The sequence below is a fragment of the Rhinoderma darwinii genome, chromosome 12, assembly GCF_050947455.1.
Source record: "Rhinoderma darwinii isolate aRhiDar2 chromosome 12, aRhiDar2.hap1, whole genome shotgun sequence".
NCBI classification, from domain to species: Eukaryota; Metazoa; Chordata; class Amphibia; order Anura; family Rhinodermatidae; genus Rhinoderma; species Rhinoderma darwinii.
The window spans coordinates 77422484-77442592 of NC_134698.1; the positions used below are offsets into that span (position 1 = coordinate 77422484).

The 20109-nt window shown below is 40.2% G+C and overlaps 1 long non-coding RNA gene across 1 annotated transcript in view; it reads right to left on the minus strand.

The window, feature by feature from the left end:
- LOC142664820 (uncharacterized) overlaps positions 1-20109 on the minus strand; it is a 204831-nt gene that overhangs the window by 50147 nt on the left and 134575 nt on the right. The gene's annotated exons all lie outside the window — the stretch shown is intronic.

Genomic DNA, 20109 nt, shown 5'->3' on the forward strand with positions numbered 1-20109 from the left:
TGACTCAGTGGGCCTTGTGTTTTTAGATTATGTAGTTGGCACAAAAATTCTGTTTATGATCTTTGTCCATTGGTTGTTAGGAGTTATTTTTTCATATGCACATTTTGGGATACAAGATGCTGCCATTTGAATGATTATTTCTGAGGCTTGTTTAGTGAGTAAAGATAGATAAATGTACGCATACTATGGACAAAAAAAGTGCATAAATATATATATATATATATATATATATATTTATACATACACACACTATTTCTCTGCATTATTAAGTAACTATACTGTTTGCTCTAACCACCTGTTAGGCCTTTTCGGCATCATCTAAAACTGATCATTTGTTTGTGTAACAAAGCCAATGATTTTATACTTTAGTGGGAAATCATGCCTCTTGCTTTAACCAATGGCTTTTCTTGCTTTATCTAGAATATTTTTTTTATGAACCTGAACTTTCCAGTATGTTGTATTTAGATAAACCTACAACAAAAACACGATCAAATACGTAATTTTCCTGTTACACAATTGTACATTATATCACCACATTGACTTAATTATTAAGTATGTAATCGTACCATCGGACTCACAATTAAACATCACCCAAGGAACTTTTCTTGGTCAAACATCTAGGTCCATTTATTTACCAAGTAGACAGCATGAAATTCAATGCAAAATATGAATAAAAAAGACATCAACACTCCGTTTAATACAACCATTGCCACTAAAACAACTGAAGTACAAAATGATATATACAGCTGCACAACTCAGTGATAAATTCTCTGATAGCAAGTGAGATCCCTGTCATTGGCTTATAAATTATTATCAAGTCCGAGAAGTTGTTTATTACAGCACACAAGACAACAGCAATACTGAAAACCCATTTCCTACTCCTTCCTGACGCATTCTGCACCCTGCTGCCACATCTTTTAATGATGTTTATTTGTAGAAGAATAATACAATTTAGTAAATCCAGGGTATTTAGTCTTTCATTACTTTGGCTCACATGATCTAAAAGAGGTTTATTTTAGGTGAATCTTTCTCTCCAGCAATAGCATTTCCTTACACTTGAAGTCCCGGTTTAATTTGTTTATGCCAGTCCATTCTTCAGGTCAACCCCTTTCCATCTGCCCCTTTAGGGCATATATACATAGTAGACAGGGGGAGTTCTTAGTTTGGGACCCCTCTGTATGAACAAAAGCAGAAAGTAGCTGACAAAGGACAGCCATTCACTTGAATTATGTTATAATAAAATATTACAGAAAGACCTGGATAAGCTGGCAACCTGGGCAGAATTGTGGCAGGTTAAATTTATTGGTCACGGAGTGAACCTGCTCCATACGATACGGGTGTCGGCTGTTTGTTACAGCCGACTCTTCTGAGTAACGAGTGGCATCATTTAACTCGCTAAATGCTGCGGTCAATAGTGATCGCAGCATTTAAATTGTTAGAAAGAGGGGGGTGACCCCCTTTATCAGCTCATTGCGCCCCCCGCAACGCAATAGCGGGGGGGGGGGGCGATGGTTGCTATGGCTGCCTGGGGGCCTAATGAAGGCTCCCTGGTCCACCATCTTTGTGCACCTATTAAGCCCTGCCTTCTTTCACCTAAGCGCGAATCAATGAATCATCCTGCAGAATCACAAAAGAAACCAGACGAACATCTACAGAACTGCAGGCCTCACTTGCCTCAGTGACGGTCAATGTACACAATTCCACAATAAGAAAGACACTAGGCAAAAATGACGAGTTGCAAGACATAAACCACTCCTGACCAAAAAGAACACAAAGGCTAGTCTCTCATTCGCCAAAAATATCTAGATGACCCCCAAGACTTTTAAGATAATATTCTGAGGACAGATGAGCCAAAGGTGGATTTTTTTGGTAGACATGGGTCTCGTTACATCTGGCATAAAGCGAACACCGCATTCCACCATAAGAACAACAGCCAAACATTGTGGTGGTAGTGGGATGGTCTGGGGCTGCTTTGCTTCTGCAGGACCTGGACCACTTGTCATAATTAATGGAACCATGAAGTCTCCCTCTTAGAAAATCCTGAAGCAGAACGTTCGCCCGACAGTTTGTGAACTAAAGCTGAAGCCCAGTTGGGTTATGCAGCATAACAATGATCCAAAGCACACAAGAAACTCCTCTTCTAAATGGCTCAAAAGAAAGAAAATTAAGGTTTTAGAGTGTCCGAATCCCATTGAGATGCAGTGGCAAAACCTTATACAGATAGTTCATGCTCAAAAACTCTCTAAGGCCTCGTTCACATCTGCGTTGGGGTCCCGTTCTGACGTTCCGTCAGAGCTTTCCGTCAGAATGGGACGCTGAAAAGACACAAACTGACACAAACGGAAACCAGGGGTTTCTGTTTCCATCACCATTGATTTCAATGGTCGACGAATTCTGTGCCCATGGTTTCCGTTTGTCTCTGTTGTGCACTGGACCCGTCGTTTTGCCGGAAGCAATTTCATAGTCGACTCAAGCCCCTCAACTTACATCAGAACTCATCTTCCTGAACCTCATTATCCCCACCCAAGGGCCGCTTAATAAACCTCTAAGGTAGCAGTTGTTTCTGGCTTCAAAATCAATGATACCCCTTTACTGGCGCAGTACCGATACACCCCCTATCTCCAGGTGGATAAACAAGATTTCACAAATCTCCAGACTAGATATGGGCGACCTGGCGCAAAGAAATTTAGCTGACATATGTACAAGATCCAACCAAGGTTCTCCCCCAACACCCTCAGAACTTGGTACTGACACCTGTTTGACATACCCATTACACGGTTCTTTACTAACCATAGCTGCTTAATATATGCCCCACCCCCAGATACACCCATACAATTAATCCAACCATCCCTTATCATAATGCTTTTCTTCCTTTACTCACCCCGTTTCTTCCTTTGCTCATGGAGATTCATTCCTTACTACTTACGAATGGCTCTACCTCGACATCAGTGGAGTTTTACGGTTTGATTTACTCAAGTTTCGGTTCATAAATGTTCTTCGTACCCCAGCCGCGAGTAAACAAAACAAGCTGGAGACCTATGATGTTCCATATTCATTGTTCCCCATTTTAAGATATTTGTTACTGCTGTCTACTGACATCATTGCCCGTAATCACTCTTGTACTTATAAGTGATTTGGCATGTCAATTTTATCTACAAGATGTATAATTGAAAAATAAAAAGATATTTGAAAGAAAGAAATTTAGTTTGATGATCTGAAACATTTAAATGTGACAAATTAACAAAAATAGAAAAACTCAGGTGAGGGGCAAATAGTTATATACAGCGCTGTGAAAAAGTATGTAAGGCATGTTCATATAGTTTTTGGTGCTGTTTTTGACGCGGAAACCGCATCGGAAAGCGTACCAAAAAACGGCCAAAATCGCCTCCCACTGATTAAAATGGAAGGCGGAGGTACTTTTCTCCCACGAGCAGAAAAAAAAGCTTGGGAAAAAAAAAGCGTCATGCTATTTCTTCTCGCGGTTCCGTCTCTGACCTCCCATTGAAATCAATGGGATGCAGAGAAAGCGTTTTTTGTGGCGTTTTTTGCCCACGGCAACTGAATGGCCGTGGCCAAAAAACGCGGCAAAGAATGTGCAGGTAGGGCAAAATGTGCGTCAAAATTCTTTAAGGAATTTTGAGGCGGATTTTTCTGCCTGCAAAAAACTCTGTGTGAACCCTAAGGCTATGTTCACACGGAGTATTTTGACAAGTTTTTTAACGCGGAAACCGCGTCACAAAACTCGTCAAAAACGGCCCAAAAATGCCTCCCATTGATTTCAATGGGAGGCGTCGGCGTCTTTTTCCCGCGAGCAGTAAAACTGCCTCGCGGGAAAAAGAAGCGACATGCCCTATCTTCGGGCGCTTCCGCCTCTGACCTCCCATTGACTTCAATGGGAGGCAGAGAAAGCGTATTTCACTGTGTTTTATGCCCACGGCGCTCAATGGCCGCGGGCGAAAAACGCCGCGAAAAACTCAGCGAAAATTGGCGTGCAGGGAGAGGAAAATCTGCCTCAAACTTCCAAACGGAATTTTGAGGCAGATATTCCTCCTGCAAAATACTCCGTGTGAACATAGCCTCAGACTACCTTTGTATGGCTGGCCAAAGCTTCCCTGTCAACGACAGCTGATTGCCAGGAGTTTCTAAAGCCAGATATATTCGGAAAAGCTTTCTCCGCAATCATTTTCTCAACACAAATTCTTGCAAACTCATTTTAACATTACCCTAGCTGATATTCAGAGCAGTTCCTTTTATTTTCTAAGAATAATAATATATATTTTCAGATAAGGCAGCGTTTAGTTTACAGCAAAGATTTGCTGTAATGTTCACGCCAGTATCCCACTTATCTGAAATCCCCCTGTAATGGAAGAGGAACACATGTCAAAACCCAGCGTTTGTTAAATGGAAAGGATTCAGTACACCAGAAGCTTCTATTATAAACATTTTGACTTTTTGCAATTTACAAAATGTTCTCTCAATTACACAATAAACCCCTTGACCCTATAGCTGGGTTGCAGGATTCTACCATTTGCATGGAGGGGGGGGGGGGTGATTGCAAGAGAACAGTTCAAGAGGTGAATTAAAAATGCTTTAACCGTTTCTGTAGAAGAGCAGGATGGATAATATGTGTGTGGCTTGTGTTTCCGTATCCATTTAATGGAAGGAGTGTCTGTGGGCAGAGTAATCACGAACGCAGCAAGTTGATCTGCCCTAGAATGTCGGGGGAAATTAAGGACCAACATGCCACTCCTGTAATCCGATGGTATTTTCAGCAGTCCTGGAAGCTATTCGTTTTTTATGGTCTTTGCAGAAGACAAACAGATTGATTCTGTAAATTTAATTGATGGATTTGGCCCTGGGAGATATACATGGATGTAACCAATCATCTGCTATTTATTAAAAAGGAAGTTGTCATGAGCTCAGCTTTTGACTATGGATTTAATGCGTGTACTAAAGGTTGATTTCCAAATAGTCTTTCCTAATGTGGTCCTTATTTAGCACAGCGATTATCTCATAAGACAAACTATTTTTCATTGGCTTGAGGAAGCCAAGGTGTATTGAAAGACATAATTTCCTAGATGGCCCTGTAACTGCAAACCTTTCCCAGTCTTTAGGAAACTTTAAACAATCCAATCTCTCATGCTATTAATAAAGTCACCCGAAAGACTGCGGATAAGAACTATGGGATGAAAGGTTTATTGCATGACATATTGTATTTCATTTTGTAAAATTGTTAGACACTTTTTTTACAGATGCATCTATTTCTGCACAAAATTAACAGCCAATGGCAATACAAAATTAATTTGGCCATGCTGGAACACAATGAGCAGAGAAAAATTATTGAGCATTATGTAAATCTAGTAAAGACTAGAATCTCATAAGCACAGTTTCTACTTCACAGTTTTATGGTATTCTATCAAAGAATGGATAGCAAACCTCGTAGCTCATGTTATATTATTGCTTTACTGTATTCTGCAGTTGAAAAACCTTGAACACTTTGCGACATGTATCAATTGGCCAAGATGATACAAAGTTCTGTCAGTATATTATGAATCCAGCAATTCTCACTGTTGCCCTACAGGTCTAGATTGTGTAGCACACATCTGGTGATCATGTCCTTCATAGTTTGGGACCAATGTGCCTAACTTGCATATAAAATAACAAGAATTAAAATTCCCATTGATCAGTGAAGATGTAATTTTATTATGCAGCACTGGAGTCACTGACCATCTTGGTAATATTGATGCTATTGAACACGCGGTGATATATATTTAATATATATCATATAATACAATTATTTAAACCAGAGTTTCCCTTTAATTTCACAATGTAAACGAAAGTATTTTACAGAGTTAAGGGAATGAACTGTAGTATGTCAGCCATGTGGAAGCCCGGTATTATAAACATAAGTCTAATGTGCTGTTAAGAGTTTACAATGCAGCAAGGGCCTTAGGTAATCATATGTCACAGTTTGATCTTCTTGGGTCCCACTCTATTAAAATAAACAGTACTACTTCCCCTGTAATGTTATATTCCATTAAAAGCCCTGAAAGAGAAAGAATGTGGTGCAATGGTCACAGGCCTCCGGTATGTGCTATAAATAATAGCTGCAGAAGTGGAATATTGGTGTATATCAGTGACAGGCTTTGCCACTGGCTGTTCCTTTAGTTTAATGACAAAACGGTCATAATTTAAGATAACTTTATGTGACACCTGCAGAAAGAGAGGCTAATAAAGGGATACAGACTGTGACTTTAATTTCAATCGCTTGAGATTTGTATGCAAAGTATATATTTAAAATGTAGTTACTATTTTTTATAACTAATTGCTTTCAAAGTCCATTATTTTTAACATCGGAAGTTATAGTTGCTGGTAGGTACATAAATGGGTAGTCTGCTTTAGAAAACCCATTTTTTTAATTACCTTAGAACATTATAGTGAATAGAGTGGGTCCTCCAATTATAACCATCAATTAGCCTGAACAAAGAGCGATAACAGAGCGATTCTCGCTCTGGAGCACCCGACACGTCTGTACATTACATGGATGGCCCAAAGATTTGAATGGGAACGGCGTTCGGGTATGTTCCCACGGGTCGGATACTATGCGTAAATGTATGCAGCATTTCTGACCTAGAACCCACTGGGAATTCCGTCCAGAAAACCACACCGGATTCTGGTGCAGATATTCGGGCGTAATCTTTACTGTGGAAACAGTACTGTTAAAAAAAACAAAACCACAATACTTACCCCCCAGGTGTTGTCATAGCGAAGCGTCCCTCTGTTGTCCATGCAGCCCGGCCTCCTAGGAGGACGCTGCAGTCCATATGACCGCTGCAGCAGTCACATGGGATGAAATGTCATCCCAGGAGGCCGGGCTGAACAGAGAACAGAGGAATTCGTCTCTATAGCAACTCCAGGGGGGTAACTATATTTTTTATTTTAAATTGGAAACAAAACAAAAAAACAAATGTTTTTCTTTTTTCGGATTTGCGATTTTTGCGTAAAATTCCACTGCAAAAATCACAACATTTGCTATTTGTTGGGCGTTTTACCCCCCATTGAATTTAATGGGGAAAACCCGCAACATAAGAGCAACGTTTCTGCAGCATAAATTTACATGCTGCAGATTTAAAAACCGCACCACAGATCAATTTATGAATATTTTCAAAGCAAATTATTTCTGCAGTGTTGTTCAAATCCCACCCACCCACTGCTATTGCAAACTCTAACATAATTCCATTGCGGAAGTTACGCAGTGTTTACGCTATGTGGGAACCCAACCTAATGCTTCATTTCTTCTGTAGTGGTGGTGCTGCCAGGTTCCCTCCGAGATTACAGCTGATTGAACAATCCAAATACTGGGTCTTCCAACACAGCGAACAAAACACTTTCTTCTGAGAGCATTTGTTGCTGATCTTTCCCAATATGGCAACACAGAGTTGAACCTCATTGACTTCCAATTTCTGGACTTTAAAAGACCATGACCATTTACTTCACAGATTGCTTACTTCTTAGTGTAGGGTTACATAAATGATTACAATGGATAATGTTTTTATTTTTGGGGCATTTGGAAAATCTAGTACTACAAAAAAATTTAAAATAAAAATTAAGAACAGAAGCCGACAAAAATCCCAACTCACACAAAACACTGGCATTTCTTGTATGGCCCTGTTCACACAGAGTTTTTTAAGCGTTTTTTGATGCGGAAACCGAGCCGAAAACCCCACAAAAAAAACGTCCGAAAATGCCTCCCATTGATTTAAATGGGAGGTGTGGGCGTTCTTTTCCCATAAGCAGAAAAAAAGTTTGCGGGAAAAAACAAACAAAAAAAAAAATCTACATGACCTATCTTGAGGCGTTTTCTGCCTCAAAAAACACTTTTTTTGGAATGCTCTCGGTTTTTTCCTTTGCCTGTTGAAGAAAGAAGTAAAAACGCCTAAAAAAATGCGGCAAAAAACGCCTCAAAAAAAGCATGTGGTGCAAAAAAAAAAAAAACCGGTGCCGATTTTTCCAGGCAGAGCTTTATACCTGCAAAAAACACTGTGAACTAGGCCTTACATTCCCCAAGTCTGAAGCATCTAAGTTGCAATGTTCACACTCTCTAGGCTGCCCATCACAGGTCCAGCCAGCTTCAGAAGACATGAGAAAAAGTCGCGGACTACTTTAATTATGATTGATGAGTCTTTTGTGGGACTCTGCTATCTTTTATAGGCTTTGCCATGCGCTACCAATTAAATCATAGCAATATCCAGTGGTAATTCTTTTTAGCATGTGTAGTCTGTAGCCATAGATAATACTATGTGATTATTGTTCTCCAAATGTGTGAATAATTGGGAGGTTATGCTGTATTACATGGCTGCCTCATCAAGTTTCCTCCCTGGAACTTAAAAAACATTTTAAAAGAGCTCTCTGCCATGCTTTAATTATCCATGAATTACATGGAGAAAAATAACGTAATAAAGCTGTCAAAAATGTTTTTTTTTTTTTCTTCTCCGAGTCTCCCGGGCTCCAATCATTAGAATGTAGCTCATTAGACAGGTTGATTCATTAACAAATTTTCAGCAACTCTCTCAGGTTCTTGAAGACAAGAGTTCCACTATTATTTAAGTGACAGTAAAACAACCTGTCAGCCTGACAGGGTAACTGTTATAAATTGTCTACTGAGTTAATTAAATCTTATTTTGAAGTCACACACGTAATATATCACACCCCACAGAGAGCACATGTTTCCATTATCAGGCCTTCCAAAGCACTGGGTTCCAGGCATGATTGAAACGAATTGCAAAGGTTAAAGAGCCGTCACTTGGCGACTAAACAAGACAGTATCCGAGTTACCATTGTAAAGCAGAAAACATGACACAAATAATTAACTGCAGAACGTAGTCCTTTCAGAATTTTACATATTCTTTTTTGAATCTATTGTTATTTTTTTTTAGCATTAACCTATCGAGTGTGATAATTGTTAATGCTCATCATTGTTGCCACCGTTTTTGAAAGCTACGGGACAATCTCGAATCAGCAAATGAAAATACATTTTTCCAGAATATAAAAGCAGAATGTTTTCTTTGCGAGTCATATTAAGTAAAATAAATTATATTTTTGTAAGCCTCCAAGTGGAGATGTATAAACGTAATTTTGCTTTTATGCATCAAAAACATTGACCTTTCCAATCTACTGTTGGGTGGGGGTCAATCCCTTTAAAGAGGATCTTACACACAAACACTTATCTCCTCCATGGTCCTGCACTACGGTCTACTCCTAAACGTATATGTGAGCAATAACTTGCATGTAACTATTTCTTCCAGTGTTAATCTCTGCAGTAAGTAATCAGCACTGAAGACATTGGGCAGATGAAATTACAAATGTGTTGCATTCACGACCAGTGCAAGGAATCCAGGACACCTGTATGGCATTGGAATGGCACAAAAGATGCCTACAAGTGGCATATGGCTCTCAAGCCACAGTGGGGCCACTCTGCCTGTATGTTATATAGTTATATTGTGTGGCAGCACTTCCATTGCCCAAATGGCATCAATGTATATTGCTCTGATAATATTCAGTATGTAAGTCTTAGGGAAGCCCACCATAGAGTGCGGACTAATATAGGAAGAGCTATTGGCTACTCTTCCTGGGTGCCCTTTTCCTTCTGACTTGTCTGTGTTTCTCCAAAGCCTCACCTGATGTGATTCTGGTTAGGTCAGGAGTAGAGTTGTGGGGGGTTGAGGGGTCTCAAAATATCAAAATTTTCTAATTCTGTGATAGAGAAGTTTGTGAGTTTCCTATATTATTCCAATAGGAGCTCATTTTTATAAAACAGAAAATCCATTTAATCACATAAGTGGACAGGCCCTTGTAAAATGGAGCAATATCATAACTTTAGATGTAATTACTGAACACTTAAAAGAAGGTTGGAACTTTTTTTTTAGATTATACAAAATCACTTACGGTTTTATAAATAGTTAAAATGTGCATGTTTTTACATACATCTTGGCCGCACTATTTCTACAGGTGTCTTGTATAAATCCACTGACAGTAGCTAGATTTTGGCAAGGCTTTTTTTTTTTGTCCAACTGGACCTCCAAGAAGAGCTATATCTGCCACATCACATAAATAATCAGACAGATTCTTGGTTAACAGGGTGTCCTAAAATGAATGTTGAACAAAAAAGCACTTTAAAGATGAAGAGCTGTAAAGGAAAATGTTTACTTCAGCGAAGATCAATATGTGGCTGCTGGGATGACCACTGCTTGCGGTGGGTCTACGCTTGCCAGATAACACAAGGTTTCTGTAATCAGTCTGGGGAATTATGAGGAGTTAAACTGATATCCAGATTGGATAAACTGCTGAAACAGAGGATGCCTACACAGATGTCTCAAGTTTTGCTTGCTGAATAATGGAGTTCTTAAAGATTTTATTAAAACGTATACAATCTATGACTCCATAAAGGACGTAACATTAAAGCCAACTCATGTTAACCCTCTGTTTCATCGGAAATCCCTCTTTTTATGAAGATGTATGACAGCACCAATTCCATCAACACAGATTTATTGACTATGCAGATTACGGACCAAATATGAGATCAGAAGATTTGATGGGGATGGGGAAAATCGTGTGAAATATCATTAGCCTTCCACAAGCTGTTGGGGTTACCTGTGACAACCTTCACTAAGGACTTGTCTTCTTTAAACTTTAGGCAAAGACTTCAACTTTAATACCTATAAAAATTTCCTAATAGTGGTTAGTTACTTGGTTTCCAGCATAATCTCATGTGATAAACCCATTTATCAGATTTAAAATTTAGTAAATCTATTTTAATTTCATGACATTGTTTTATGACTTAAACCAAAAAGAGAAAAATAATCATGGTCTCTAACTTGGCACCATGCAATATGGCACATTGAAATACACCAAGCTTGAGTGGGTCTTCCATACATGCTAGGAGAGATCCATTTCCCTTCACTATGGTGTAGATGGAGGAGGGTAACAACTTCTTTAGACTTTTGCAAAGTCTAGTCCAGAGCTTTTTTTTTGCTTTTTCCGCATCTGGCCATTACCCAGGGTAATACATATTTTTTTGCTGTAGATTCCACAATGTGAATTTCATTGTAAGGTGGGATTGTTCTTTGTATACTATAGCTAGATATACAGATATTAGATTTTCCCAAATAAATAATTTAAAATGACACAGCAACACAGCTGTAGTAATACCCCCAAAAAAATTTGAATAATTGGGATACAATATGTCCATTCTAAAATATCTTAAACAAACATTCTTCATCTCATCCAAGTATTTTGGGACTTTTTTTTTTTTTATTATAAACTGCAGGTGACAAGACTTGTTAAAATGTGAGTTTTAAAAATTATCTACAGCAGATGGAGATGACATCAATCGCAAGCATGTAGGTGGAAAATCTTTGCTGAAGTCATTAGCTTTCCCGTGTGTAATACTACCTGTGTTAAACAGGGGTAGATCTGTTTTCTTACTGCGATTTGATATTGAGAAACATCTTGGAGCAGTAAGCTGTATTGCAGTCCTGGAAGTCTCTGTCACTGCTTTTAAATAAGACATGCAAGGCAGTCCATCAGATTTTTCCGTAGAGAATGTTTTTCGCATTTGAAAAAGGAAAAAAAATATAATATTCAGAGATGCTAATGGTTTTATCGACATGGAAAAAGAATGTAGTTTTTAGAAGGGATTTGCTTGTGATTTTATCTTTTGTACTATTTAATATGTAGTGGGTTTAGCGAGCCAAAGCGAATATGAAACACCAGATTTAATACTCGTTCATTAATCTATTACACAGCGGTCTGGTTTCTTGCAGTTTACGTATGTGGTTTTATTTCACTAAAGGGGTTGCATGAGATAAGAAATTATATGGGAAGAAAAAAAGACGACACAGAGCGCTCCTCTGGGGTATTATCATAGTTGCAGGATGGTCAACAATGATGTGCTGTATATAAGATGTACACTAACCTTTTTGAGTTGTGCTAGATGGTCGGCACAACTTGATCATCAAACCAATGGAGCCTCGGTGCTCCGTGTGTAAGCAGTCTGCTAGCCCCCTCTGAGTGAACACCGGCGGCTGAGAAATCAGCGGAAGTCGATGTGAATGAAGTCCATATTGTGAAGAAGAAAATGATCACTCCTGGTAGAAAGCGCTCCTGCACTTGTGGAGTAATTTCAACTGAAATCCCAGTCGGGACAAAATATCAAATGAGAAAAAAAAACTTACATTTTTAAAGACATACATGATAGGACAATATATGTCATAAAATTGGAATAAAAGCTACGCGTTTTGAACCTGAACCAGGGTCTTCCTCAGGCTTGTAAAAAAGTGATTGAGGAAGACCCTGGTTAAAGGTCAAAACGCGTAGCCTTTATTCCAATTTGATGGCATATATTGTCCTATCATGTATGTCTTTTAAAAATATAATTAGTTTTTTTCTCATTTGATATCTTGCCCCAACTGGGATTTCAGTTGAATTTACTCCACAAGTGCAGGAGCGCTTTCTACCAGGAGTGATCATTTTCTTCTTCACAATTTGGACAATGATATTAGAAAAACATGGCTGCTCTCTTCTATCAACAGCGCCACTCCTGTTCGTGTGCTGTATCTGGTATTGTGGCTTAGCCCCATTCAAGTGAATACTACAATACCAGATACAGCCCATGAACAAGAGTGGCGCTGTTAGAAGAGAGCAGTCATGTTTTTGTAAACATCTACAACCTTAACCCTTTCAAGACCGAGCTCATTTTGACCTTCATGACCAGCCCCATTTTCTCAAATCTGACATGTGTCAATTTATGTGTTAATAACTCTGGAATGCTTTTGCCTATCCAAGCGATTCTGAGATTGTTTTCTCGTGACATATTGTACTTTATGTTAGTGGAAAAATTTGGTCAATAAATTCATTGCTTATTTGTGAAAAACACCAAAATTTAGAGAAAATTTGCAAAAATTATGATTTTTTTCATTTTAAATGTATCTGCTTGTAAAACAGATAGTAATACCACACAAAATAGTTACTATTTTATATATTCCATATGTCTACTTTATATTTGCATAGTTTTTTGAACATTATTTTATTTTTCTAGGACGTTACAACGTTTAGAACTTTAGCAGCAATTTCTCACATTTTCAAGAAAATTTCAAAAGGCTATTTTTACAGGGACCAGTTCAGTTCTGAAGTGGCTTTGAGGGCCTTATGTACTAGATAGACCCCATAAATCACCCCATATTAAAAACTGCACCCCTCAAAGTATTCAAAATAGCATTCAGAAAGTTTCTTAACCCATTAGGCGCTTCACAGGAATTAAAGCAAAGTAGAGGTGAAATTTACAAATTTTATTTTTTTTGCTGAAATTCATTTGTAATACATTTTTTTCTGTAAAACAGAAGGTTTTAGCCGAGAAATGCAACTCAATATTTATTGCCCAGATTCTGCAGTTTTTAGAAATATCCCACATGTGGCTCTATTGTGCTAATGGACTGAAACACAGGCCTCAGAAGCAAAGTAGCACCTAGTGGATTTTGGGGCCTCCTTTTTTTTGAATATATTTTAGGCACCATGTCAGGTTTGAAGAGGTCTTGTGGTGCCAAAACAATGGAAATCCCCCAAAAGTGAGACGGTTTTGGAAACTACACACCTCAAGGAATTTATCTAGGGGTACAGTTAGCATCTTGACCCCACTGGTATTTTGCTATATTTATTGGAGTTTGTCTGTGAAAGTGAAAATCTACTTTTTTTCTGAAAAAATATTTAAAAAAAATAATATTTGCAAGAAATAAAGATTAAAAAGCACCCCAGAACTTGTAAAGCTACTTCTCCCGATTATGCCAATACCCCATATGTGGTACTAAACTGCTGTTTGGACCCACGGCAGAGCTCAGAAGGGAAGGAGCGCCATTTGAAGCGCAGATTTTGCTGGATTGGTTTTCAGTGCCATGTCGCGTTTGCAACACCCTGGAGTAAGCAAATCAGTGGAATCCCCCCAAAACTGACCCCATTTTGAAGACTACACCCCTCAAGGAATTGCTCTAGGGGTATAGTTAGCATTTTGACCCCACAGTTTTTTTGCTGAATTTAGTGGAATAAGGCCGTGAAAATGAAAATCTACTTTTTTCTGAAAAAAACATAGAAATGTTTAATTTTTACAATGAATAAAGGAGAAAAATTACCCCAAAATTTGTAAATCAATTTGTCCTGATTACAGCAATACACCATATGTGGTAATAAACTGCTGTTTGGACCCACGGCAGGACTCAGGAGGGAAGGAACAATATTTGGCTTTTGGAGCTCAAATTTAGCTGGAATGGTTTTCGGGTGTCATGTCGCATATGCAAAGCCCCTGAGGTACCAAAACAGTGGAAACCTCCCAAAAGTCCCTTTAGGGGACTGGAACGAGCGATCATTAGGTCGCTGGTACAATACACTGCAATACTAATGTATTGCAGTATAATGTCATTTTACAGGCTCCTGTAACAGCGCGATCGCTGTTCCTGTCCGTTAGTCCCGGGTGTCAGCTATAATACACAGCGGACACCTGCAGAATATGGAGCGTGCGCAGCGCATGAGCCCACTCCGTATATAACCCCTCGCACCACGACATGCTATTAAGTCGTGGTGCGCCAAGGCATTAATGCGTAGCGGATGGTGCAAAGTGAAAATTTAAATTTTCCACTGATATGCCATTTTAATGCACAATATATTGTGCCCAGTTTGTGCCACTGAAGACAAATACCTCATACAATGTTGAGCGGGTTCTCCCGGATATAAAATGTCATATATGTGGACGTAAGCTGGTGTTTTGGTCACGCTGTGGGGCTCAGAAGGGAGGGAACACCATTTGGCTTTTGGAGCGCAGATTTTGCTTGGTAACTGTTCTGTTTGGGGTTTTGCTGGTATTTCAGTTTATGACGTGGGGGTATGTGTAAATTGGGCAGAGTACATCAGGGCATAATAAGAGGGTATAATAATGGGGTACATAAATAATAATTCGCAGATATGTGGCCGGTGTCGCACTGATAAATGGCGCCCGATCCTATCCGCTTTTGGAACACTCTGCACATTTTGCATCGCCATATTCTGAGAGCCAGAACTTTTTTATTTTTTCTCCACCGGAGCTGTGTTAGGGCTTATTTGTTGCGGGGCAATCTGTAGTTTTCATTAGTACCATTTTAGGGTACATGTGATTTTTTTTTTTATCACTTTTTATTAGATTTTTTTGGAAGCAAAGTGACAAAGAAACATATATTCTGACAAAGTTTTTTGTATTTTTTTTTTTTTTACAGTATTCACCGTGCGGTATAAATGACATTTTACTTTATTCTGCGGGTCGGTACGATTACGGCGATACCACATGTATATACGTTTTTTATGTTTTGTGGCGATTGCGCAATAAAATCACTTTGATAAAATTATTTATTTTTTGTCACCATATTCTGAGAGCCATAATTTTATATTTTTCCGTCAAAAAAGCCGTGTAAGGGCTTGTTTTTTGCGGGACGGGTTGTAGTTTTTATTGGTACTATTTTGGGGTACATGCGACTTTTTGATCACTTTTTATTCTATATTTTTGGAGGGTTGATGACCAAAAAAAAGTGATTCTGACATAGTTTTTTAATTCTTTTTTTTGCGGTGTTCACCGTGCGGGAAAAATAATATTATAGTTTTATAGTTTGGGTCGTTACGAACGCGGTGATACCAAATATGTGTACTTTTTTTTAACATTTTCATTTTTTTCCTATAATAAAATACTTATTATAGGAAAAAAAGCATTATTTTTTTTTTGTAACTTTTATAACTTGTTTTTACACTTTTATAAAACTTTTTTATTACTTTATTTTTTACTTTTTACTTGTTTTACTTGAAGCCTGGCAGCTCTGATTGCTGCTATAATACATTACACTACCTAGGTAGTGTAACGTATTATAAACTGTCAGTGTGACGCTGAGAGTAACACTGACAGGAAGCTTATGAGAACCAGCATCCGGCTGGTTCTCATAGGCTGCTGTGCATGGCAGACCCGGGGGCCGTTATATGGCCCCCGGTTCTGCCTTATAACCGACTGCAGCACCTGCAATCGGTCCCCGGGAAAGTTTGTTGTAGCAACAAACTTTCCAGTTTGTTATAGCAACAAACTTTCCAGTTCGTTGCTACAACACACTTTCCCTGCGATCACATGACCGGGACCTGAACTAATCAGGTCCCGATCATATCTCCGGGAACAGAGGCAGGTGATAACAGCGCGATCCGGGTGTCAGCGCTACTCTGAGACACCCGGATCGCGCTTTTAACACCCACCGTGAATTCACGTCGGCACTGCACAGAGCCCAGCAAGTGCCGACGTGAATATACAGTGGGCGGTCGGGAAGCGGTTAAAGTCTGCATTGATATACCAAATACAAAAGCAATACTGTATCTTTTTTTTGCGTTCTGCTTTATTTGCTGAAAAGAAATAATAAACGTGGAGAAATATAATTTTGTAAGAATCAGAAGTTGAAATGATTATGATAATATAGCTGAAATTATACAGTTCTGAGACATACTAATAGAAAGCATCCATCAGGTTTGTCACAAGAAAAATGTGCAAGGTTTTTGCAGACTTTGGATAGTGTGTGGTGGGTCGGATATGATAATCATAGAAGAAAATAAGTGCATGAAGTAATAGAGTGATATAATGTGTTGCTTCATGAATTGAATACTGAACTTTATAGTAATATAATTAAAGTATATTCATCCATAACTAAAAAGTGACTATGGGATTTTTTTTATGTCACTTTTAATGTTAGGCTGTCTGCAAACTCTAACGTCCTGTAAAGTTGACGGCTGACAATAATATTGTACATGTGATAAATGACAGTAGCAGGGTGGTTTTCACCTTTAAATGTGTCTGCTATGGCAGCTCCATTTACAAAGCTGAATAGTATGAAAATCTCAATATACAAAATAGAGGTATGAAAAATTAAATATATAATGTTTTTTACCTTTTGGAAAATATGCTGTATTTAGGGAGGAAAAAGGGTGAAAATAAAATCACCCTAATAGCCTGATTAAGAAAACAAAATGTGCATTATGTAAAGTAGGTAAATGGTGTCTGGGACAAAAATACCCTAGAAGTTTGTGGCAAGGTACCCCAGTGGTTATCCATGGCCTTCCAGAACTAGGGTCCATAAATGTACTACGGGGTGTATGAGTAGGTATACAGGGGGAGATTTTTCAGACAGTCTAATTACAATTTTGTAAAGCAATTTTGAATGAAGAAACACAAGGAGACGGTATTATTAGAAATATAACTTGGACCGATGAAGCCAACTTCAAACTTTCAGGTGCTGTTAAAAGGCATTATTGTGTTTATTACTCTACAGAAAACCCCCTTGCAACAACTGAAGAACAGTTGAATCAACCTGGGGTTACAGTTTTGGCAGCCCTTTCATGTAAAGGGGTAATTGGACCAATCTTCTACAATATAACGGTTACCTCAGACCTGTACCATAACATGTTCCAAGAAAATGTAATACCACAATTGCAGTTGGAGCATGAAAATGAAGACTTCTATTTTCAGCAAGATGGAGCCCTCCTCACTATGCCTTAGAGGTGTGCGTAATCTTCTTGATGAATAATTACCCAATAGGTGAAATGGTAGACTATGCCCAGTTGAATGGCCACCAACGATCACAAGATTTTACCCGATGGACTTTTTCTTTTGGGGAGTTATCAAAGATCAGGTATATTCAAGAAAACCACGCACAGGTAAGATTACATGATTCAGTTTATAAAAGTAGCATGCCCCGAAATTAATGCCGATAAAGAACTTTGTGCCAAAGTATAAAAACTAGTTTACAGCAATGTATAAATAGTGAGGGCCACCAATTGAGTATATAAGAGATAGTATTTTATAGAATGAAAATACAAGTACAATTTAAACTGTATACCTATTATTATATGTACCTATTATTTAAACTGTATACCTATTTATGCACGCACTCCCCCATATATATATATATATATATATATATATATATATATTATATTTTTTTTAAATAGTTTGCTTTAGGCACTCTGGTTACCTCTTAGGCCCCAAGCCTAAGAGGATGGCTGCCCGCAAACAGCCGCCCACATTTTCGGCCTGTGCTCCCATACAAAGTATGGGAGCACGGTCCGTAAAAAGCAAAAGATAGGACATGTCCTATTTTTTGCGGTACACTTCTACGGCCCAGACACCTTTCCGTAAATAAACGGGAAGGTATCTGTGGACAATAGAAGTGAATGGGTCCGTAATTGCGGTCCGCAATTACGGATGATTTTTACAGTCGTGTGCATGGAGCCTTACACACTTCAGCGTTAATTGCCGTCCTATGAAATCAGCCCTAGACTGCCTGTTCACATTTAGGGCCCAGGGACAGTGCTGTGGTCTATGTTGATGCAAAATAATGCGCACTAAATCGCCCCTAAGCAAATAAATAGATGTACGTACGCAGGGCCGGCCTTAGGATAGATGACTCCCCGTGCAAAATTATCTTTCAGTGCCCCACCCCATCATTAAAAATAAAATGCCCATAAAAAAATTATAATGTCCCTTTAGTGCCCCATACAGTATAATAATAATAATAACAATAATAATATTTAATAATATAATATATTACAACCCCTTCAAGGACACAGTATTTTGTCCTCTAATTGTGCCCACAGTATTAAGCCCCCTGTAGTACCCCTACACAGTATAATGTCCGCTTAGTGACCCCCACACAGTATAGTGCCCCCTGTAGATTTTGCCATACAGCCTCCCTGTAGACTGTGAAAGAATCCCCCACTTCCTCCTTGTAGATCGTGCCATACAGTCCACACAGCCCCCTTGTAGAGAGCGCCACACAGCCCCCTTGTAGAGTGCGCCACACAGCCCCCGGGTAGGGAGCGCCACACAGCCCCCCTGGTAGGGAGCGCCACACAGCCCCCCTGGTAGGGAGCGCCACACAGCCCCCCTGGTAGGGAGCGCCACACAGCCCCCCTGGTCGGGAGCGCCACACAGCCCCCCTGGTCGGGAGCGCCACACAGCCCCCCTGGTCGGGAGCGCCACACAGCCCCCCTGGTCGGGAGCGCCACACAGCCCCCCTGGTCGGGAGCGCCACACAGCCCCCCTGGTCGGGAGCGCCACACAGCCCCCCTGGTCGGGAGCGCCACACAACCCCGCTGGTCGGGAGCGCCACACAGCCCCCCTGGTCGGGAGCGCCACACCAGCCCCCCTGGTTGGGAGCGCCACACAGCCCCCCTGGTCGGGAGCGCCAAACAGCCCCCTGGTAGGTAGTGCCAAACAGCCTGAAGCCCCCTTGTTGGTAGTGCCACACAGCCCACAGCCCCCTTGCAGGTAGTGCCACACAGCCCACTTGTAGGTAGTGCCACACAGCCCACTTGTAGGTAGTGCCACACAGCCCATAGCCCCCTTGTAGATTGCACCCCCCTTTCTGTAGATAGCGCCACTGTAGATCCCTGAAGGAGTGGAATCCCTGTGTGGCCCGGGATTCCACTCCTGGAGCGTTCCACTTAATGTCTCTGTACATATATGGACAGTGACATCAGGGGAAACTCCTGAAGCAGAATCCCAGTCCACAGCGTTGCCGACGCTGTGACCAGGGATTCTACTCCAGGAGAAGCTCCTGTCGTCTGTGTCCATTTATGGACAGTGACGTCATTGACTTCTGGAGTGGAATCCCCGGTCACAGCGTCTGCAATGCTGTGGACAGGGATTCTGCATCAGGAGTTTCCCCTGATATCACTGTCCATATACGGACAGACATCAAGCGGAATGCGCTCCAGGAGCAGAATTCCTCGCCACACGTGGATTCCGCTCCTTCAGGGAGCTACAGTGGCGCTAGTACATAGCAGAGCAGGGAGATGCCTCCGTGCTCTGCTATAGTGCCATTGCTACCGCTGTAGCAGCAACCTCAGCGGCTGTTGGTGGCGCCACCGCCCTCATGCCTGATGTCGCCACTAGCAGCCTCTATGGCTGCTAGAGAGGTAGTGACGGCACTGAGTGAAGCAGCGCCCAGGCAGAAAGGAGACTGCTGTGTCGCCTGGCCCGGGTGCTTCTGAAACAAGCAGGGGAAGGGA